A 24910-nucleotide genomic window follows, 5' to 3' on the forward strand; every position below is an offset into this window, starting at 1 on the left:
TTTATAAAAAAGTTGGAGTCGAGATCTATCAATGGCACAAAGCCCGTGCAATTAGCTGTAGTTAGGGTTTTTTAAGACACAAGGGAATTTCTTTTGACAGATAATAACATTGCTTGTATTTAATACATTTTTAACTTTGGAGTAGAGAAGTTGAATTAGAAAAAGAAACAACTATTGTCTCTTCAAACAGATTTTTCTTTAAAATATATAATATATTTCTGGATTATATTAAAACACTTTTTTTCTAACAAGATATTTGTTATTTTGTTGAAAAGACCAATAAAAGTCTAAACAAAGTTAACTATTGTTGGACTGCTTCTCATGGAAGAACTCATGCTATTTCTAGTTGTGAAAATTAAATCACAAATATATTTGGAAGTTATATCTTTTAAAATTGTGGTTTAATTTTTTTTCCATTTTCTTCATTTTACATGAGAGTTTGAAGTATAACTTTCACAAATAAAACTTGTGTTAGTACTTGGCATGATTCAAAGGTTTTTTTATCTCATTTCCTGCCTTTAATTTCAAACCAACTTCTGCAATAAGAAGTCTTTGGCAGCATTTTGCAGTAGCCAATTTGCTTCTTCAAATACTAATGGAGAGATTTTGTGGATAAAACCCAAAGTAAATAGCTGATAATCTCAACTAATGAAAAGTATTGCTGTAAATTTTTTTGCAGAGAGATTTTGATGTCAGCATGTTTTGCTTGACCTAAAATGCTGTTTTGCCCTCATTCACTAAAGAGAACATCAGAGAACAGCCATGTGTGTTTTTCAGTCATTGTGTTAATCGATGAATGTTTTCCATGGAAAAGAATCAGTTTAGAGAACATAATACTAAGCTAAAAATGGAAAATAATTCCTTTTCCAAAGGTATCTGAATCTGAAGCAGAGCTGTTTGGATTAGCCAACATATCTCCATTATTTGTGGATTAGTAATAAAAACTGGACTGAAAATGAATTTTGTATTTATCTCTAGCAAATATTACTGAGTCATTGAAACTTGTCACAGAATATCAAAACATGTCCATGCTCTCTAAAACAATGTAATACATGAAATGTGGTGGAACAAGGCTTGTGTCCAACACTATAACAAATTATAAGTAAGGCTGAAACTGTCTTGATGTTAATGCAACAGCCATCAGTACCTTAAAAAAAAAAAAAGGAAAAAAAATTCAAATGTTTCTTTGAACTGTAAATGCAGTAACACATAAGACTCCATGTGCCTCATTTGTCCTTCACACTGTCCTCCATTAGGCAATGCAAATGCATGGTTTGCATTTTTCCATTAAAAAATGGCTTTTTCATTCTACTTCAGGAATCACTTGTGGGATCTGGGCATTAGAATTCAGAAAATTATTTTAAAGTAGATACTGCTGTCTTAAACCACTCTGCTTAGCATGTCTAAATATCTGAATATTTAGTGATTTTAAACAAAATAAGAGCCTTTTCCTATAGTCTAGCCTATGTCCATGCTCCTTCCAAAGCATCAGCTGTTTCTAAAATAAGATCTTCTCAAGGACATCTAAATAATTTCCTGTCACATCCATATCTGACTCTTACCAGTACACCAGTATGGAATTCGGTTATCAGCTGGGAAATGCAGACATACTAAACTTCAGTCTGTGTTAGGAGGTATTCTGCATGTTGTTAGAATAGGACAATACCAGAAATGACATAAAAGTTAATGACAGAAATATGAAGTACTTCAATTTTTTACTCAGCATGACATTTTTAATGATTTTTTTTTTCTTTCTGTCTGGGTAGTAAATGCAAAGCCAGTTTTTTTCAGTATTTCGGGCAATGTTACAGGATCTTCCCTTACAAAGTTTGGGAGCTATTCTAGCCAAAATTCTATCCTAAACAGAGAAAAATCTCACATCAAGTTTCTCTCCAGATATTTTGTATCTCCAGTGAATACTAATTAAGTCCAGAAAGGGTCACTATAAATGGTTTTCTCTGTGAGCTGCTCTGAGAAGCTGTTTGTTTTGTTGGAGTTTGTCCCCTCCTGAAGGAAAGAGGGTGACTTGAAGAGGAAAGACATTAGATAGAAAGAAGGTCATCGATAGATTGAACTTTGTGGAAGTGTAATTTCAGTGGATTTAAACTATGTTTGATGCCAGGCAAATGGTGTTAAGTGCCATTTTCTGCTCTCCCTGGAATCCTAGTTTAAAGCAGCTCCACGAGATGCATATTATTCAAATTATTCTTCAGTATTTAAGAATAACTTTATTATAATAGATAATATATGTGACAGCACTATGGGTGCATAGCCTGGTTATTTATTACTATCTAACACCAAAATATCTATTTATGAATGAAGGCTTCATTATAGAACACACTAGACAGAGAAGAAGAAAAAAAAATTAAAAAATTGAAATGTAGAAGGTATAAACAGAACAAATTATCAACATGTGCAATTTCTAGAAAGCAATGTTTCTAATTTCCAGATTAATACTAAACTACTATCACAGTTGAGAGAGCCTCAAAGAGAAATATGTCTAGATTGAGGGAGTGGTATATGGGGGGAGAGGGAAACAGCACAGAGATAATTGAAGGAAAATGTGCCCATCACTACGTAAAGTTGAGTTATTAACTTTGGAAGAGTGTGGTCTCTAAAAGGTGACTAGATTTGATAAGGAGGCTATGGCTAACTGGTGAAGGCCCTTATAGACAAGGACAAGAATAGTGTCAGTGGCAGCAGACATCTCTGTTTAGGTACCCAAACCATTCCCATAGTATTTTAACCAAAATTATTTGAAAATTAGTCATTTTTGAAAGCATGGTCATTATCTTTTTAATATTCATCAAGAGAGGCATCCATCAAAACACAGCATAGCTAATTCTAATTTTAGTTCTGTACCTATAAGGAATGAGCTGATGGCTTTGAATCCAATATCTATGCTCATCTTGCTTGCTCAGTCCTCTCACATTCTATTACTAATTCACCATGTCTATCTTTAAACTTGATCTATTATATTTGATTTTAAAAGCAGACAGATACAAATCTGAATATTTTAAGTTGCTCTGAAGTACTTATACAGTTGTCCACTAACTTTGATGCAAATATTACCTAGTGAAATCAGTAACTGCTACATTTTACCTAATTATATGCATAAAGAAGGATCATAAAAATTGTCTCTAGAACTGACCAAGAAGCATGATGCAGTCCTAAACAATACACTCCTTCCCTGGAAGGAAGGTGATAGATTACAGTTTTACTTGTTTGTGTTTATATAGGCAAAAGGGGAACCCAAGACAAGGAATAAGCAGAAAGATAGAGCTCTTGTGTAACAAATGGACCAGATTAAATACTCAGGACATAGCTTCAAATCCATACTTTGCCTAATTTGACAAAGGAATTTCATCTGACTTATCCTACAGAAAGTGTTTTTACTGTAAAACTTTCTAGGTGTTCTGCACATGCAGTATGGCTAAAAGTAAAAATTGTTGTCAATACCTAGAGCAATTTTATTCTAATCTGTTTTCATATTTGTGGTCAGAACATGCCTTCAAAATTGAGTCTACTAAGCTTAGGTTAGGAGTCTTCCTTTGGGACTGAACTTCAGCTAAGACAATAGTGGGCTGCAATGAGAACTGATGTGAATACAAACTCATAGACAGAAACTGAAATACAGAGAGAATGTACTGGGCTTTGGAGAAAGGTGGCAGTTTGTGATATCAGTGTAGCCTAAATGGGTACTTAAGTGCCTAAAGTGGTCTGCATTATCACTAAAGTACTTTTGAGGAACCTGAGTGAAAATCCAACCATAGGTCTATCTCCAGGTATCTTCTAACTAAAGCATGGCAGTTTTATTTTGGTCATATTTTGACTTTATCTGTTCTTTTCTCAGGCATGGTATTTGTTCTAGTAAACGCTGATAAAAAGAGGTCAGCTCTGTTTATGTAACTTCTATTTCTGTCTTATTCATGTTCCAAGACTACCATTACACTTTTCAATTCTTGATCACAGGATTATGAATTCTTGGTTTCTGACATTTTTCTTGAGCTTTTCAACAGTAAGAAAAAACCCCAACGAGTAGAGTCTGGAGGAGTTCAGCAGCTTACAGCTGCTTATTATTTTAACAATAATAGCACTGCAGTTTTGTTCAGATTAACCTGTCACTAGCACTATCGATGCCTTTCAGGCACCCCTCACGAAGTAAGTCAGGAAATGATAAATAAATAATTTTTTACATACATATATGACCTTTTGCAATCTCCATCTAAGTAATTAACAACAACAAAAAAAAAACATAAGGAAGGGACTTGTGACTGTTTGGCACAGCTACCCAACTCTTTAACCTAAACTGTTCTTTGCACTTGCTCATTTTTAGAATATGTCTAGTGCTAATTCAACTACAGCAATTATTTTAAAACAACCTGTACAGGTCAGGTTTATGTATGAATCCAGTGATAATAAATGTCTGGATATTTCTTCATCTTTATTGTATTCACTCTTCCAACATACCTTTGAAGTAGATATCATTATTAATCCCCTTTTGTAAAAGACAGAATCTACAGATTGCATACACAGACACATTGCATTTTTGAGATGCAATACTTGGCTTTTAAAATTCCATGCAAACACTGCAGCCATTAATTAGCCAAGCCAAGTGTATACACTTAAATATAGTCTAGGAAGAATTAGAATGGAATTCAGAACAGTTAGGGTGTTGATCAGAGGCCATCTGAGCTAAGGATAAGTAGTCTATGTGCTTAATCCCAGCCCAGTGCTTCAACAACAGCTTTAACAACTTCAATGACAAGTCTTTCTTGTTTTGCACATTATGTAGTTAGGTAGAGGCAAAGGTCTTATAAATAACTTCTTTTCATTTCTTTCCAAAAAACCAGAGTAATTAAATAACAGCTCCTCAAGTGGGAAAACATTTATTCTCATTTTAATACAGATATTTTTAATGCTGAATATGCCTTAAATTACCATATATTTCTCCAATTTATTAGTTATGTTTGTATCAAGTGTGAGAATGCCTGGTCTTATTTACTAGCAAGTGCACTAAAATGTCATGATAGATTTTCAACTGAGGTTTATGTGAAACTTCATCAAGGTGAAACTCAGTGAAACTGGAAAGGCATAAAGCCACAGATTTCACAACTTAACTGAAGGCAACACCATCAGAAATTCTAACAAGTTAGAAACATCTCTCAATGCAAGAAATGTGCCTCACTTCTGCAACAGATGCTTGGTAACCCTGACTCAGTATGAACAGAAAGAATACAGACAAAATGTTACTTTTCTTTCCAGACAATATGAAAGTCATAGAGCAAGACTGAAGGGAAAAGGTTGGCGAGAAGGATGTTGGCTGGAATTTCTAAAACAGAACCTTCCTTCATCTGTATTTTATGTCTAAAGCTTTGTATTCACCCTTGGCTTTGTTTCTGTCTGGATGTGAAACTGTTTCATAAAGCTATTTTCTCCCAAAAACAAATGAGATTTCATTAAGGCACAAATAGGGAAAGAAAGATTAACCTGGCAACTTTCCTGATTAGTTGTGTGAAACATCCTGGCCATTTTTACATTTCTCTTGTACCTACTCTAAGTCTTGTATCTTTTTCTGCATATGTTTCTCATCCTCATCTTTCCTTCTTGTCAATGGAAAAAGGTTGCCATGTCAACATTTTTTTTTCCAATATATTTTATATAGAACAGTTCACATAGTTATACATTCTTTTTCTACTTCCCTTTGGAAAATATCAGCAATCCATTCTTTTACACTGCCAAGTGTTATCTACAATTCTGATAATTATATGATTCTATGATTTCTAAATTATGATTTGGTAGTTGGAACTAGAGATACTCCAAGGACAAGTTTCAACACAGACCTTGATGAGAATGCCAGTGGAAGCAACATTCACATGGGAGAGATTATTATTTGTACTGATCCTACGTTCGGCACTGATTGAATAAAGCTTACAAAATAAACTCCAGCTGCCTGGTCACTAAAAGGCTGATCAGTGATCTGAGTTTTGTCTCACTTTGCACAGGTTGAAATCAATGGTGATTTTATAGTTTATCACTGATCCTTTGTACTTCACTGAAAAGTCTCCTAGCAGAAGCAGTGAAGCTAAACAGAAACACTGAAATTAATATTCTAACTGAGAAGACATGTAGATTCCAAGTTCTATGAAAATAGGTTTCTTTGCCACGGCAGCTGTGTATTTTGTTTTAACTGGCATAAATACTTTCAGTATAAATGATTATTTTATGTTTTGTAGAAATATTCTAGTTCAAGCAGGAGACAAACATTAAGGGCTATATGAAAATTTCCCCTTTATCATTTTTTTGCCTATCATGAGGATATTAAGCAAAATAAAAGAATCAGGAAGCAGGATCAAGGCCAAACTGAACACTTCTCTTTAGCATAGCAAGGTATTAAGATAACTAAGCAACCTAGAAATTATGAATGTAGGCGCTCATACTGGGATAAGTAATCATTACAGCACATTTTTAAAAACTGAAGGTTCACAGACAGCAATTCATTAAAGAAAGGATGAAAAAGATAGAAAATATATAGAAGAGCAGCTGCTACTCTACTGCTATACATAGACTGTTTCTGTTCAAGTAGTTGGTTGAAATTCATTAACCTGTTGAATCTTGTGACATGAAACACTGTGTTGATACAAGTATCTGAATTATTTTTCATGTCTTGAAAGCAAACTTTTCAAAGACAAAGGCCAGAATTAACTATTGGGAAAAAAAATCAGATTCTTCTAGTATTGAAATATCAGGTTATTCTAATATTATTTTTATAAACAGGTTAATTAAATATTTTTCTCAACATTGATTGTTGATGGAAAATAGATTTTGACAACAGCAAAATTATTTCCTAAAGTATTTTTGCTTGATGGAAACTTTGAGCTGTTGAAAATCAAAACTTTTATTTTGTTAAAAATAAATACATTTCAGAGTATTCTTGTGGTTATAAGCTATCGTACAGATTGATGAAAGATGTAGTTTAATTTCCTCTTTTACCATTCTTCTTTATGTAGAAAACACTGCTCTCAGGCAATTAATTTTTGAGTAAATTACTTTACAAGAGCAAACTATGGTAAATCAAAGATAGTTTTACTAAAGAACCCAGTGGTTAGAGGAAAGAAAGCAGCTACATTTTCTACCAAATATTGAACACAAATTCCATTACATGTTTGATTTAGCTATTTCCTTCAGAAAGCTGAAATTCTGATCTCAGTGAAGTGAATAACAGAGGGAACTTCTTTTCCAACAAGTATCAGTTAAGTAATAATTTATCAATTCTGTTAATGTATATTTGCATTTTATATTTATATGCTGCAGACCTCATATTACTTGCAGTGCTGTTAATAGTTCTTTCTGAGGACCCACATGGTAGATCACACCTATGAAGAATGTATCTGACACTGCTTGGATCACTCCTCAGTATTTGTGGTGTTTATTACAATGCAGAAATCCAGTGCTTTACCAACCTGAATGGAGTCTTATGGACAATTAGGAAGTGTAAGATGGATCTATTTTTCCACAGATTTGGCTAGAAATTGTTGTCTGGATCTAAGAAATACTTTTCCAATGAAAATGTTCTTCCAAAAAGGTTTTATTTTTGCCAAAATAACATTTTCTTAGGAGAAAAATATTAACATGTTCCCAAACAGTTTTAGAGATGATTCATGCCAATAAGCTGCACTTGCACTGAGGACAAAGACAAGCTTTTTACTTAAATTGAATGTCTTAAGCAGCTGAAGTAACAGGCTGAAGTTTAAGAGTATTATTTCAGAAATATTTAGAGAATGACACAATATTTCTTACCACTGTGAATCAATTTTGAGTGAAAGTCACTAATTTGATACAGGACTATTTCCCTTGTGGGTTGTTCTATCATATATAGACTGTGAGAGTGAACTGTTGGGAGCCTGACAAAGTATATAAAAATGAAAAAAAACAGGATTATCCACATAAATTCTTTAACAACTGAAAAGCAGTATAAGATAAAGAGTTGAAAAAACATTAACTTGGCCTCTAACTTAGCCAAGAACTCATTAGCTGAAATAAATTTTTTACCAACTTTCTTACTGGGTGAAGTAAAACTTTAGAGTATTTTGATAATACATATCTAATTTTAACTTATCTCTGTGTGACTGCATTTTTGTCCCATATTTAAGATACAAAGTTCAAATATCAGAGGTGTCAGAGAGGCATTTGAATTCCTTCTATCCTGAGTGGTCATTTGGATAGGGTAGAGAAGAAAAAAAAATAAGGCAAATATAATAAAGAACTACAGATTGGTCTTCAGCACAGTGTCCAAGCAGAATCCATGACACTTCAGTCCTTGCAGAAGGACTCTACTAAAAGACCTCATCACACAACTGGAACTGCTTCAAAACTAATATGTCAAATTTCCTATTCAATTAATACATATTCTTTCATTAATGCATCTCTGCTTTTTGAACCTCCACAAAATTTTGGCATTCCAAATGATAAGTGAAAAAGTCACCTGCTTCCTGACAATTTAATCAATATTCCCTGATCCTGTACTGGAGCATATAGTGAATGTTCTCCCTTTTACTTGATTTCTAACTTCTGATTATGTTTTTGGGATTGCTCCTGAGCTGTGACCTGATGTTTCCATACAGTTCTCACTCTCATAGCTTCAATTTTTTGCCCTCAGAGTGGATAGCCCTTCTCTTTTTTTTTTTTGAATGTGTACTGATTTGCCTTTAACTAGATTGACTGTCATCACTCTTTTTACTGGTCTTCACTCCATAATTTCAAAGTTTACCAAAACTCTTCACAATATATTTAATTTTTAATTTCCCTTTTATGTGAGCAAATGAATTAATTTACAGCAACAAACTTTTTGTTTACTTGCTAATCTCCACTACACATAAATTTTAAGTTCAGTGGCCCAGAAGTTGATATCTGTGGAATCTCAGAACTGCTGTTCTGTCTGGAATGTTCAGTTTCCTTTTCCTCTCACTTTTTTTGTTTAATCTTCAAAACTGGATCAGTCCTACGTAATATGCCTATAATTGAGCTTGTCTTTACTAGGTGTTTTCAGCTGAGCTTGTCTTCACATTCTCTAGCTTCTAGGTCCTTCTTTCATAATCTTGTTTTCCTTTTTCCATGGGTCTTTTTCCCTACATCTCTGTAAATGTATCCTTGCAGCAATCTATTTGCTACCATCTCAGCACTCTTTTCTCCTTTCTTCCTCTATCTCATTTTCTTTTGCTCTATCACTTTTCTTACCTATAATGTCACTATTTATTAGTTCAATTATTTCTCCAATTTTTTTAACCCAGCAGTAGAAACTGAATAGAAAGAGGATACTCTGCAAGAGATCTGAATGAGAAGGTGACTTAAAAGGTTCTACCAGCATCAATGAAAGCAATCTAGAACATAAAAATAAAACTTGTTGTAGTAATGTGGTGGGACTGACATCACGGTTTTAGCCAGAGGAAAGGAGTAAGCAAGATAACAACATGGTAATTAATCTGTGAATTAGGGAATGAGAAGGTTAATGAAACAATTTGGCCTGGGCACTGATATTTCAATGTTCAAATAGATGCCAATGACCCTCAAATCCCCTTACGTTGTGTGTGTAAGTGGTCTCTGTATTCTTAGCTCTGCTTTCGTGAGCCTGAGGGTATGAATGAGATTACCTCGCCAAACACAAATGAATAGTATTTATTTAGCATAGTCACTTAATCATTCTTGAGCAAACTCCATGAATCTTTTAAACACATCAAATCCTCCAAGGCATTTCATTCTGGCACAGAGATATATTTAAAGGCATTCTGACAAATCTTTGACACTGGGGTGAAATTCTGGCATCACTCAAGGTAATGGCAGACCTCCCACAGGTTTCTAAAAATCCAGTTAATAATATACAATGTAAATATAAATGCATACACACACAGAGAATTCAGAAGCTGATTTTTTAATATAACTTTCAGTAAAAAGAATAATTTTCATTCTGTGATATTAAAACTGGTTTCTAATCACCTATAACCACTGGGGCGTTAAAGAATGTCATGTATGCATTCTAAATAACAAAAACTGTGTGATCTCTATGGAGATTGCCCACATATGTTCTTTTGGCTCATTGTTCCTGAAACAGGACACTTCTAGTTTTAGATGTATGCTTATGACATATTGTTCATTTCACCACAGTGACCCAACTTTATAGTATTTGTTATAAGTTTTCCTTGCCATGATGGGTTTTGCAATTATTTGGTGTGAAATCTAAACTGAAAACTGAAATTTCAAAATACTCCACTAAATTTCAAAATAGTGTATACACAATAGAGCTAATATTGGATGAATAGTGAGAAAAAATTATTTCAATAAGCCAGATGTGATTCTGAAAACTCAGTGAGCAAGCCAGGACTTCAGCTGGTATAAATCAGTGAAAAACTATTGAAGTAATCTGAGCCACACTAGTCTATTAGACAAAGACTTGATCTCCATTCTCTTCTTCTGCTTTCTCTGCCTCAGTCAGAATGAATTTCAAAGCCCACATTAAACATAATTTTTATGTATATTTTGTGTATAATGTATATCTTATTTTCATTACACTTGAACGAATTACTGGACTTAGCTACATCATACAGACTTTTAATGGTCAGAAAAGACTGCTTGATCGAGCAGCATAAGCTGGGGCATGGGAATTCTAAAACCAACTGCAGTTTGCAGTCAGGTTATTTTTCCAAAGCAGAAAAATTTAAGCTTAGCTTGCAATATAATTATTTTGATAAAATTTTAAAATAGATTTTCTATTTCTCTAATATAGCATCAGTTGAAAATGAGAAAAACAATATCAACTATTGACACAGAGACAAACTTTTAGATTACACACTTTCTTGCAGACCAAAATCAAGTTCACTATAAAACACCCAGACATGTCCATTTTGAAGAGTAGTTTGGAGGATAATCCTATTTAGAAAAAAGTTGGCCCATGTTTACAACAGAGTATGACAATAAAAGGACATTTTCTCCAATGTAAATAAATTATTTATATAGCTTGCACAAAAGGTTAATTTTACATTCCTATGATCTTACTCATATAAACATTATTGAAAATATCCCTTTATCCATTTTAGTAGATATTCTGAGAAACTGCTTGCAATAAGAAATTACCCAGGGCATCTAAGTTATGTAAGTAGTAAAAAATAGATTATAAAACACAAAAATGACAGGAGTGTTTATGAAACATATATATGAAAAAAAATAAAGAGATTAAATATAAAATTTCATAGGTCACACACCTATTTAAAATATTTTAATAAAATCTGGATCCTTCACACTATCATTAGGACAAAGTAATATAAATTTTTCCATGCAGTTTTCCATCCTGTAGCAGCTTACTCCATGTGCACGACATAAATAGTCAGGATGGTAATTTCTTATGCACAGTACATTCAAGTTTTCCTCTACTAAAAATTAATTTCTGAAAATTAGAAGAATATGTATTCTAATGAGAAACACCTTAGAAATACAAAATTAAAAGTTCTAATTATATTGCTCATAGCTCCTGCAGTTTATTTCAAAACATCTGTCATGATTTAAACTCTGCTTGAATCCAACTTGTGAAAAACCCAAGAACAATAAAAAGCTAAGCTTATTATTGCTGTCACTGAAATACATAGGAATATTTCCTATTTAGCTTTAGTGGGTGTAGTGGTTTGGTCCAAAATACTCATTACTGTTTACCTTCAGTGAGATAAGAATTAGGAGAAATGCAAAGCAGGCACTCTCATAATTAATTAAACTTATTTGTTGAGACATGCATTTAGATTTATATTAAAATTATAAAACAAAAAGCAAGATCCTCACTTAAAATCTTGAGGATTCCAAATTATTAAATTATTTGAAGTTGCAGTTTCAAAGAGTTGAGGTTTCAAAAGCTGAAAGTTAAGGAGACAAGAACCTACCAGAGGCATCTGGACAATGCCCTTAACACGATGTCTTAAATTCTGGTCAGCCCTGAAATCGTCAGGCTGTTAACAAGATGATCATGGTAGGTCCCTTCCAAAAGAAATATTCTATTGTATCTCTATTTCTATATTTCTATTTCTATTCTGTTCTATTTAATTAAATAACCCCAAAGTAGTCTCACAAAGTAGTAATGATCACATTAGAGAGGAATAACTCCATTTATGTTTTAGGCACTGTCCCTCTAAAATACAACGTTGTCTGAACAAATACTGGTAGGTAGGTGGTTGCAGTGTGCCCATTGAAGACAACAGATGAAGTGGTTTGAGGTCAAAGAGGTAAACACAATACAAAATGCTACAATTTGCTATGACAAACAGACTGTCAGCAGGTTTTTTCCTTTCTTTGTCCCATGTCAAGTGACACTATGGCTGTGTCAGAAAGAAAATAAGTGTTAAAGCTCATGTCACCACACCTCAAACCACTTTAGTCCACTTATGCAACTCCTTAAGAAACTACTGTTTTACTGTGCCTATTCAAGCTAATAGACTGAAAGGGTTCCTAATAAGACTTAAACTCCCCAAATTATCACATAAATAAGGCTTATCAGTGTCACGACCCACCCCAGAAAGCGAGGGTAACCCAGGTTCTTGTTAATAGATGCCTTGGGGCAGATTAGAATGAAACAACACTGAATGATGGGTGTTTGTAAATATGTACACATAGGGGGTTTTAGAACAATTTGTTTGTGATTCCAGGAATAAATACAAATTGCAAAAAATTCCATTTTAACTAGCATAAAATTGACTCTTAGGTCACTTCCTGTTTTGGGTGTTATTTTTTAGATTTGTATCAAACCTCAGTAACCTCTTTTTGAGAACGTTTAGAATATGAATATTTATTAAAAGGGACAAACTACTAACAAATATGAAACAGATATTGGATAAATACTATACTGAAATTAAATGTCTTTTTCATTATTGACCATCTTTCTTGGTTTAATTCTCATATTTGTTTGCTCTATGTTTGTTGTCACATTTGCTTTTTATCCAAAGAGATAAAAAGAACATTTCCTGCTTTTTGTTTGATAATGACGCCATAGAATGAACTACAGTACATTACTGCTTTTATGAAATTGTGTCACCGTTTTTCAGAACAAAAAAATGCAGTTGCAAATTGCTTATGCTAGAGCATGAATCACTTACCTTCAGTTAAACAGTATGTGTGGAAGAAATAAAAATTAAATTTCTTCATTTATTATGAAACAATAATAATAATAATTAATAATTAATATAATATATTTATTATTAAAAGCTGTATTTATTATGAAAAGTTGCATTTTTCTATGCAACAGCATAAAATTTTACTAGTTTATGAAAACACTTGGATTTATGGCAGTTGTTCGGGTGGCCCTTATATTCAAATGCTGAAATTTTCTCAGTGGAATTCTTAAAGTTACCAATATGGTTAAAGTTTATTACAGTACAAATATTTTGCTGGGTCATTGCTTATACGACAACTTTCTTGTGAGCCACTCCTTTGCCTCACATGGAGATCCGAAATTACCTAATCCAGAAGTACAACTTCATTCAACAAATGATAAATCAGATAGCTTGGCCACTGGAGGCAATGAATTTCTATTACTGCAAGGTTGCATTGCATGGTGGTCATAAAGAAAATAGATATATCTGGTTTTGACAATTCAAATAGAATGGCTAAAGAACAAATTAACACAGCTTGTGCCAATGAGTAAGGTAAATACAGTGCTGCTTCAGATAACTCAGAATGGCAATTTAAGATTGTTATGATCTTTCTCAGTTGCCCAGAAGCTATCATACTGTATTAAATCTAAGTTTATTGTCTCTAAATAAAAATTAGAATGTCTGTCTTAGACACAGACTCAAATCTCAGTATTTTCATAAAGTATTCTCCAGAGAAAGTAAACTAGTTGCAATTTATCCTTCTAAAAGTTGACAAGATGTCAAAGGAAAGAAAGTATTTATCAATAAAAAATTAAGTTATTTTGACAAATTAGTCCACTGACAAAAAAGAAAAAAGGAGGGTTTATAGTTTATATCAGATTTAAGAAAACTTGGAAAATCATTAAAGATACAGTTAAAAGAGCTATGACTTCAGCCAATTATCAGGAGAAGCCTCTCTTTCACCATAAATAAAATATTTTTTGCTTCATAGTTTCAAATTCCTATTAACAGAAAAAAATCTGGTTTTCAAACAAGTTAAGGTTTGATGTTTCTAGTCATCCACCTGATTCCTGTATCGTTAACCATCAAAATATATAAATTGTCAATATAAATAAATCCATGTACACAGCTTTTCATGTACCTTTCCTACCCCGACACCCAGTGGCTCTACAGCTTTCTATTACATATATATCACATAGCTTTTTCTACTACATATCCTGCCCTTGTGAGAAGGTTTCTTACTCTAAATTAATTAAGTTGCTTTCATCAGAGTGAGTCCCGCATAAGGAATGGATAATTCTCACTTCTACTGGAGTTCACAAAGCATTGCTATAGCTTGTTTAAACTGGGAGGGGTATGCCATATTCATGATAATCTATTTCTGTGTTTCTGTATGCCCTTTACATTTACACCAGCTTCTATTCATACCTGATCTGTTTTCCACATCTGTAGTCTCACAAACTAAAGAAAAGATGGGAGAATATTATTATGATTTATTAGTTCTAAATGAGCAGAACTGTGAAGTGACTGAGCTACCAATCAAAATTAGATCTATTCCAGTATAACGTTTGTTAGTCTATTTTGCTTCCTTCTGACTTACATGTTCCTATGCAATTGGGTAATTCTGCTAGCATATCAAAACCTTAGAAATGTGTTTATTTTAATGTCTCAAACTATTGACTAGGTAGTCAAGCTGTGCAGCCAGAGAAAAAAATAAATCCTATGTACAGGAAATGCAAAGTTTGTAAGAAATTACATTAAAATCAGTTTTTACTTTGGATGCCTAATTTCTTTGAAACTTAGGAACTATTTTCCTCTTTTAACATATCTAAAACTATTTGCTACGTTTTCAACTTGCCTCAAAATGTCAGTTATAATATATTTTACAGTACATTTTGTAGGACAGAACATGCAATGGCAATTATCTACATTTGGAAGGCTCTCATTTTTTTGCTGTAATCTTTTTTGCAGCACAGGATGACTGGATAAAAATTTAGAATAATTATGGAATATTGTTTTCTTCCAGTGTTATGGTTCTTTGTTCCTGGCTGATGCTAAGATTCTCTTTCTGTTTCTGCAATCTGCAGTTGTAGCAAGAATTGTATTCCCCATTTTTTTCATTTGGAGTAACATTTGGCAGGCTCTCTCTAGCACTGAACCATATGCATATGGGTCATCTTGGATTGGAGGAAATAATTTCTTATGGGAAGGTTGTAAAATTGGGATATTGTCTTCCAGAAATATGTGAAAATTTAAATTTTTTAGCTTTTATTTGGCTTTCTCTTGTTCCTATGAGCCTGTCCAATACTGCACTATATTTTACAAATTCTGATTTAAATTCTTTCCCTTCAACAGAAAGCCATAGCTTGCCCTTCATCCAGCTATTGCTTCACTTGGTTACACGTTATCCAGAGAATGTTACTGTGCTCTCATTTTCCAAGACAGAAGAAAACTTGTTGTTTTGCTATACTCAAAAATTTGAGACCTTTTCCATAGATTTATAGAAGAGACGTGGAACAAGATGTGATTACTTTAGTAGTAACATATGTCTAAATCAGGGAGGTTATTTCTGAAGATAAAAAGTACAGAGGAAAGGTTTCCAGTTCTTGAAAGGCACTCAGCAGGAAATACAGTGCTGGGATTATGCTGTGTTTTCATTATATGAAATTAAAGGAGTCTGTGAAATACTGACTTTTTTTTAATCAGTGGATACTAGTTGTTTCTGATAAAACTTTGCTTGTGTTAGGGTTTCCTAGAAGATATTTGACAGGTTTAGTACAACTTAGTCATTTTGTCTCTATCTTATATCTGTATCCCTGGCTTGCAAACCTCCACGTTGCCAGCAGTTCACACTGTATATTTAGAATAGCCAAAGAAACAATTTTCATGGCATCAGTGATGTTAAGGCTTCCTCAAATCTTAGCTCATCAACAAATCTGTCTGGAAAATTCCAGTTCATCAAAATTGAATAGGGTTCATAAAAATTAGCATGATTCAGTGAACCACAAACAGCTCCTCTTATAGTCTACTGGAAATGCCATATGTCTGGCTTAGTGAATCACAGAACAGCTGAGGTTGGAAGGGGCCTCTGGAGGTCACTTGGTCCAAACCTCCTGCTCAAGCAGGACCACCTAGACCAGGTTTCCCAGGGCAGCCTTTGAATGTCTCCAAGAATGGAGATTCCACAACCTCTATGGTCAATCTGTGCCAATACGCAGGCACCCTCTACTTTCCAATATGCAGACCAAATCTGTGTTCCAGTCTGTGCCTGTTGCCCCTTGTCCTGTGACTGGACACTCTTGAAAAGATACTAGCTCCCTTCAGGTATGTTTATGCATTGCTGAGATTCCCCCGAGCCTTCTCTTCTCCAGGCTGAAGAATCTCAGCTCTCTCTTAGAGATCTTCCACTGGACTGTCTCCAGTATGTCCATGTCGCTCTTGTATGAGGAAGCCCAGAACTGGGCATGATACTCCAGTTGTGGCCTCCCCAGGGTGGAGTAGAGGGAACCTTCCTTAATCTGTTCCCAACTGTTCTCCTTGTGCAGCCATATGATCAGCTCTCAGCATGTTCTGGTGCATTGGATTGTTTCTCCCCAGGTTCAGGACTTTTCACTTCTCTATGTTAACCTGCATAAGGTTCCTGTCAGCCCATTTCTCCAGCCTTTTGAGATCACCCGGGTGCTAGCATTGATGGTGTTTTAGCCATCATCTGCAAACTTGCTGAGGGTACACTGTCAGATCATTCAGATCATAAATGAAGAAGGTGAGCAGTATAGGACTGTATTGACCCCAGTGAGACACTGCTAGTTACTGGCTCCAACTGGACTTCCTACCACTGATCACAACCCTCTGAGCTAAGCCCTTAAGCCAGTTTTCAGTCCTCACTGTCTGTTCGTCCAGTCCATACTTCATCAACTTCCCTCTGGGCATCTGATCAACCTGATCTAGTGGAAGATGTCCCTGACCACAACATGGGGGTTGGAAGGGACCTTAAAGATTACCTAGTTTCAAACCATTTCAAACAATTCTATGCTTCTATGATTTTATAGGACACAGTGTCAAAAGCCTTACAGAAGTCAAGGTAGACAATATCCACTGCTCTCCCCTCACTTACCAAACCAGTTGTTACATCATAGAAGGTTATCAAACAGTAGAACCCTAATTCCTACCCTTTTTGAAGAGGTGTTTAAAAGACATGTGGACATGGTGCTTAGGAACATGTTTTCGTGGTGGACTTGGTAATGCTGGGTTAATAATCGAACTGTATGATCCTAAGGGTCTTTTCCAACCTAAATGATTCTATGATTTTTTCACTTAAAACATATAAGAATATATGCAACAACCTTAATAGAGAAACATTCATTGTTGAATCACTAAGTTGAAAAGAAACCATGTATTCATTATTTGAATTTGGCGTACTAAGACATCATATAAAAAGAATATTTCCTGAGAAACAGCCCTTTGATGGTTTATAAATAACAGGTTTTTCAAATAAAGTTACTTAAACTGGATTATATACTTTCAGATAGAGTTTTAAATATATCAGTAACCCAAAAACAATCTATCCAACAGCTTAGAAGTCAGAATTCTAACTTTTTTTGTTGAGAAATTACAGAGGATATAATAAAACCATGAGATGAAAGATTGAACCAGTGTCATAGCAACTCCAGTAGGTAAGTTTATATTTTCTCTTTAGTACTGAGGCAGGTTGAAAAGTCTTAAAGACAGTAGACAACCTGTTAAGAGTTCTGCAAGATTCACATGCTGGAACAGCAAAGTGGGAATATTTTATTAAGAATGACACTAAATCAGATGTATTCAGAGAAGCAGTATTTATGGTGGGAAGAAATCCAGCAGAAGAGCTTAAAGCCAGCCTCAATCAGAATACTTGAGCTATCAGGGAACAGGGAGCTGTGTCTATGTGTGTGTGTGTCCGCCTCCCCCAACCCCTGGGTCATGCTACCTAAATTCATTTTGGGAATGTTAAGCACATTTCTCTGAAGTAACGTATTGAACTAAACTTATATTTCAACCAAAGTTGAACAGAAAGACAACAGAATTATTTTGAATTCTTTTACAACTCTGAAAATGGAAACTTAGCTGAACTTGATCTTGTTGTGTGGTTATAGCAGTTATTACTCCACTGATGCAAGCCAACTCATTTGACAGTCAGCTTGCATGGCTGACTTCTATGTGAGATACCTGTGCTATCTCTCGGCTGATTAGCTGGAGTGTGACTAGAAGTGGAGCTATTGCAGCTCAACATAGATCTGTGCCTGAGCCAGCTTACTTTTGACCCAGTTTTGAGGCTTACATGGGATTCAGAGTATCACATATTGACTAATTAATCTAGACATTGGAGGAAACTTAGAGAAACTCTAAGCAAGGATCTACTGGAAGACTAAAATTTATTTTGAAAAGCAGTGTAGGTCATGGTTGTTGATGCCAGTCCAGCTCTATTAAACTTGGTGTCAGAGCCAATGATTCATAACTGTTTATTCAAAAATCTTAATCTATGAACACAGATTACCCCAAGTTTAATCTGAAATACAAAACACAAAATACAATCTAATCTAATTTATAACTCTGCATTTTTGCTAACTACCACCTGTAGTTAGATTAAGATATCCACTCTTTTAATATACACACAAACTCAGTAATGAAAAATTACCTAAGTTTGCTACAAAAAATTTAGAATCTTTTTCAGTCAAAACTTCTTAAATAGCTAGCAAAGAAATGAGATTAATTCACGACTAACAAATACGTGGCAAGTCAGTTTCTTAGGTATTATAGGGACAATAAACAATAAAACCCACAATTTCAGTATTAGGAGTGACTAAAAGAGGAAATTCTCACTTTTGGCTCACTGAAAATCATTTTTGGTAAGTTCTAGGAAGGTATAAATAAGTAGGAATCCCAAATAGAATAAAAGAAAAATTACTTAAAATACTATTAAAAGAAAGGTGATTAGTAAACCCAGCTCTCACTGGGAGTAATAAATCCAGCATCTCTCACTAGACTGTAGTGAGAGACATGATAAAAGAGCACAAAAACGTGCAAAGATGAGAAGTCATCAGTAGCTTCAGGTAATTCAGGGAACCTTTCATTGCAGGGTAGGTGAGAGATGCTGAGCATTACCAGTAAATTTGGGTGCATGTGACCATCTCTGCCTTTCCCTACTTGCTACCAGGGCCCTGAGGGTACCACTGAGACCTTCTTCCCCTTCTGCCCCCCTCCAGGTCCAGCAGTGGCATTACTGGCACTGCAGCAGGGCGAGCCCCCTGCTCCCCACAGCCCTGCCCTGCCTGACCACTGCTCTCCCCAGCTGGGTCCACTTCCCGGGGAGCTGTCCGATGCCCAGGGCTAGAACTTCTTGCAGCTCGCCCTAGCTGCCCTGCTCCTATGTTTTCCAAAGGGATAAAACTAGGGTAAGAAGTGTTTTGATATTATTGGCAGCTCCAGTGAATGTCCAAAGGTATTGCAGGAGTACAGCTTAACTTATTTTCACTTTCAAGATATTACATTACGAATCCATTATAAATGCTGTTGTATTTTGTGTCAAGCAAAAAAAAGGGGGAAAAAAGCAGCAAAACTCTCCTTTCTAGCTACCATGTTTAAAAGTCCACAAAAAGACATCTGTTTTAGTTGTACCACGACTGCTATTGCTTTTCTTTTAGCCAATTGTATTGTACCTGGACATTTAAAAATAATTACTATTTTGACCTTTAAAATGATTATATTTAGGGTGGTATTTCCTACATAGACATACTCTAATCACATAGACAATCACAAAAGTGAAACCTTAGCCAAACTTGTACAATGTATCAAGAATGTGTAGTTTATTAAAGATTCTTTCTAACATCAATAATGAGAGTCAGAAGGACAAAAAGTAAATTCTTTCTAAGCATTTTCATTTTGGAAGTGTCATAGAATCATAGAATGGTTTGGGTTGGAAGGGGACCTTTAGGATCACCTAGTTCCAAACCCCCTGCTGTGGTCAGGGACACTTACAATTAGACCAGGTTGCTCAGAGCCCCACCCAATCTGGCCTTGAACACCAAGTATTTCGTTTTTCACCTTTCAGTCTCATGGTTTCTGGTCAAATGTTCATGTCTATTACAGCTGCGATAACCCTGCATGAGTTGGAAATTTCTGAGTAACCCAGGATTTTTCCAGAATTTGAATCTGACTGTGATTGTTTTGGTTTCTAGACTTAAATTGAATCATCTCCAATGACTGGATTCATGCCCAGTGAAAATCTCTTCAGTTGGTACCAAAGAAATGCATGCATCTAAAATCAGAAAATCTTTTTGAAAATAATTGCTTATGCCTAAATGCAGAATAAACAAAGCAGAAGAAAGTAATCAAAAACTTACTGAACAGCTTTAATACATACCATCTAAATTTCTAGGACAATAAGACATACATTAATCCATAGCATTGTGAAGGGCATTAACACATTTAAACAGTGGGGAGTGGAAAGAAATGCTTCACAACTATGGAAGACTGTGAAATCCTAATATTGACTTATTTTCTCTCAAAAAGATGCTTTTCAATATTTCATGAATATTGTGTATATTAGTACAGTGTTTCTTAGATAAATGTATATAAAAGCAGTACTAGTTACTGTTTGAAAGAAACTAGGCAGATTGTTTATCAATTTTAACTTGTCATGTGATGAATACAGTGAAATGCAATGACTACAGTGCAAAATAATTTGAACCTTAAAGACCTACTGAAGAGATAAAGAAACATTTACTACCAGCTTTCATTTGCTAATGAACGATTGAAAGCATTTGGGACAAACAACAGAACCCTTCAGAAGGCTCTATCCACAGAAATCTGCAGGAAAGCTTCCTAGTCGTTCAGTCTGGTCATTTTAGATTAGGACCACAATTTATTTAGCTGTTGGATTGTCAGCTGTGGTTGATTTCAATCACATATAACAATACGTCAAAGGCTGTATCTGTAAAAGGATTTTGACATCTAAAATCTATGTCCAAAAATGTAGTCCATAATACCATAGTGGCTGAACATCTAGACATTTTTATCCCACTTAATCCCATGTGGGACCCAGTAAGAAGGTGGAGTTTTTGGGGATGCCTGATCTGTCTCCAGTGAAACTGAAGACATGAATTCCTTATAGTGTAAATTGGCCACAGAAGAAAATTTTAGCTAACAAGGTAATGGTCAGAACAGTTTCCTTGGCAACAAAAAACTAGCACCAAAACTTCTTACCACCTCAGTGCCCACAATAACTGGATTTCAAAATAACTTTTCTGTCATTACTTTTCTTTACAGGTAGAATGGATCTTTTATTATTGGTTTTGTACACTTCAGTGTGAGAAGAAGAGAAATTACAGAACTGCTTTGATGCACATTTTGAGTTACTTTTTACTCAATCTCAGAATGCCCAGAGAGGCAAGCCATTCACTTTCTTGTGTTTGTATAATCCTTGTAGAAAGAGATCGTTTCTCACAAATTCTGGGAATCTTATGATTGCCTGACAATCACATATGCTTACTAAATTCATTGTTAATGGAGCATGACTGTTGCATGTACAAGACCTCTGGGGAAGAAGTTGTGGGCAGGATAATAATTTACGCATTTGATTTCTATTAAATTGTTTTATTGGAAGAGTGTTATGGAGCCCCATGCTCACTTTAATAAATGGCCTGACTGTAATCAGCACAGTATTGTTCCTCTCTAGGCTGTCCAGCAGCCTATGATTATGTTAAATGATTAAGGTTAGCAGGCTGATGAATCTTATGCTGTATATCTAAATATTTTACTTGGATGGCAATGTATTAAAAAGTATTCCTGACAACTGGTCTTATAAAAGTTTTAAGATTGTCTGATTTTAAGTTTTATATGACACCAAGTACATTTTTCCAGCACATAAAATCCATTTTATTATGCTGCATCAATTTTGCATCTGAGACTTTGCACTATGTTACTTTATAAATATTTTCTGTGTGAAATTTAGTTCCTTTCTATAAAATTGAATTGACTTGGGGAGCACTGAAACCATCAGATGCATAAGTTCAATGTTAATGGCATTCTTTGACCTCTACAAGATCTTTCACTACTGACAATAAGTCAGTTTTACTGTAATACATTCGCCTTATTGTAAATATCTCCAGTGGCATGGGACCACAGCTATTCAGCAGGAAGGAAGGCACACTGTTATGTCAGAAAGAGAGCAGACTATGGGAATTAAGCTGATGGGGGAGGATGTCTAGGTTTTCTGTTTGCCTCAATGTGTGAGCTCTCAGTGTGACATATGATACATTTCTTTACTGAAAAACTTAGGAGGTTGCATTAACTCATAAAATTTTTCATATTACTTTGACAAGTTCTACAAGCAGTAACAAAAGTCCCATACACTTTTCAAGGTAAAAAAAAAAATCCTATCCCATTAAAAGATCTTCTTTAAGTTGTTTGCAGACTGGGAGAAAAGATCTGAATTGTAAGGAATGTGGTTGCTTAAAGATGTGAAGGAAAGAGTAAAGAGAGATATGTTTCAGTGAGCAGAGTAGGGATTTGAGACTAGCTAGGAAAACTAACTATAACGAGGAAGTAAGAAAGTGGGAACATGAATAATGAGCTGAAGCACATACAAGAGCCTAAGAGGCATTGAGGATAGACTGTACTGATTGTTAAAAGAAATTAGAGGAAGATTGGGATGGAAAGATTGATAACAAGGACTGAAAAAAAAGCAACCTAGATTATTAAACTGAAATAGAAAGAGGAAAATAGATTGTAATGGGAAAGAAACTGAGGGAATAGAAAAGCTATTGGAAAGCATTAATAATATGGAAGAAGATGGAAGGAAATTACATGGAAAGATGATCAAGAGCCAAATGAACCATTTGTTGACTAAAAAGTGAGCATATGTAGTCAGCATTTCTGAATCTCATCTGTTCCTCAAACGACTACCAGAATTAATCAGACTCACAGGCCACAGAACGAAACCTCTTAAATATAAGCATTCATCTTGGAATCTGTCAGTACCTTAGCATGATTTTCTGTTCTATCTCCACTGCTGGGACTGTTATGCTATGAAGTTACAGGTTCCTAACCAACAGTACTAGATGATGACATTCCTATTCTTGCCTTGTTTCCAAAGAAAACTGAGATTACACAGTTGCATTTTCTCTCTAACGTCTCTTACACCATCTGGTCAATGTCCACTACTTTTTTTCAGAGATGAAGTGGTCTCCTTTTGCTACACATTTTGTAAACTGCAATGACTGGTCAAGAATACAAACCTCATCAGATCTGCAGTGTTAAAAAAAAAATGGAGAGGGTCTAGTTGATGGTATTTTGCTTGGTACCTAGCTCCTGCTAGTCCACATACATGGAGCTTTGTGCACTTGAGTGTGTTTGTTGCTTTTCTAACTGCACAGGATGTAAGGAGAAGGTAGAGATACTGGAATTTCATTGGACTAACTGAGCAGAATTGGAGGCACTGAAAGGAAGAGCCAGAGAAGATAGATAAACTGAAGGCCTTGAAGACAGGAACGGGAGTCATTTAGACAGGATACTAAGGGTAGTGACAAGTAATAGGAAGAAGAATCCTTAAAGAACATCAAAATTCGGTATAGTTTTCTCTCCAATCAGTGAATTCTGAAGCCAAACTTCATTGAATTCCTGGAAGTTAAACTTCATTGATTCCTGCATCACTAGAAGTTAAACCACTGTTTTTTTTCTAATTCCCAAGACTCTTTAGTTCCCAAGGTTCATATTTACATGCAAAATTGTATAGTGAAGGAATGTAGTTAGAAATCCTTAGAAGTAGCCTCCAAACCTCAGTTTGTCCCTGTGTACATTTGACACTAGATGCCTAGTGGCATTTCTAAATATTTTATTTCTAAAATATGTTGGTGCATACTGACTACCAAAAGACTTTTGAAATGTAGCTTCCAGTTTTGAAAACATTGTTCAGATTAATTTAAAAATTCTGTATTCTGTAGCTATGTGAAGAAATAATAAGCTCATTAAAAGGTTCTCTACATGATAACAACTTGAACTTCTGGTGTTATGCATAAATGTATTCCTCCTCCGCACAATGACTGAAACATTTTAATATTGTAATTGAAATACTCTGTAGACTTCCATTATAGAGCCTGTTAGTTAGGCTTTCAGTAAGATGTTGGGAACAAAGTTCTTTCTTGGCAGCAGACTAATATTTTTTACCTAGTCTCTTTAGAAGACAGCTAGTGAAATAATTTGCCTCCTTTCACTTGGATTACAAAGGCCTAAAATACAATGTAGCAGCAGAGGAGAGTGACTAACAAAAGACAGATGTACCTATGTCAGAGAAGTGAATGTAGTCAAATTTTTGACTGCTTTTTTCTTAATTTTTTCACAAAATATTGATCTCATACTTAAAATACTGAATTTTTTACTTCTTAAAACTTGTTTATTCCTTGTCTCCTTCTGAGACTAGGATTACAGGGAATGGGCTCCTTGTCAGCTTTCCTGTTATAGTTTATCTTACAATTCTAGTAACATTTGGTTCTTGGCTAACTGAAAATTTTTTTCCCTACAGTTAAGAAAAGCATTATGAAAAAATATTATAGAAGAATCAGCTCTGTGCTCTCCTGTTGTCTTGGAGGTCTGTATGGTATGAATCCCAGGAGCACAGGGTGTTATGTATAAAATTTATTTATTTCAGACCACCACGGAGTGGAATAAATATTTTTCAACAAAGTATATCTCTTAGTGTTATCACTTCATAGACTCCTATGTAAACTACAATTGATTAGTTCAAGTATTACTTT

This window comes from Aphelocoma coerulescens, chromosome 4 (assembly GCF_041296385.1).
Source record: "Aphelocoma coerulescens isolate FSJ_1873_10779 chromosome 4, UR_Acoe_1.0, whole genome shotgun sequence".
NCBI classification, from domain to species: domain Eukaryota; kingdom Metazoa; phylum Chordata; class Aves; order Passeriformes; family Corvidae; genus Aphelocoma; species Aphelocoma coerulescens.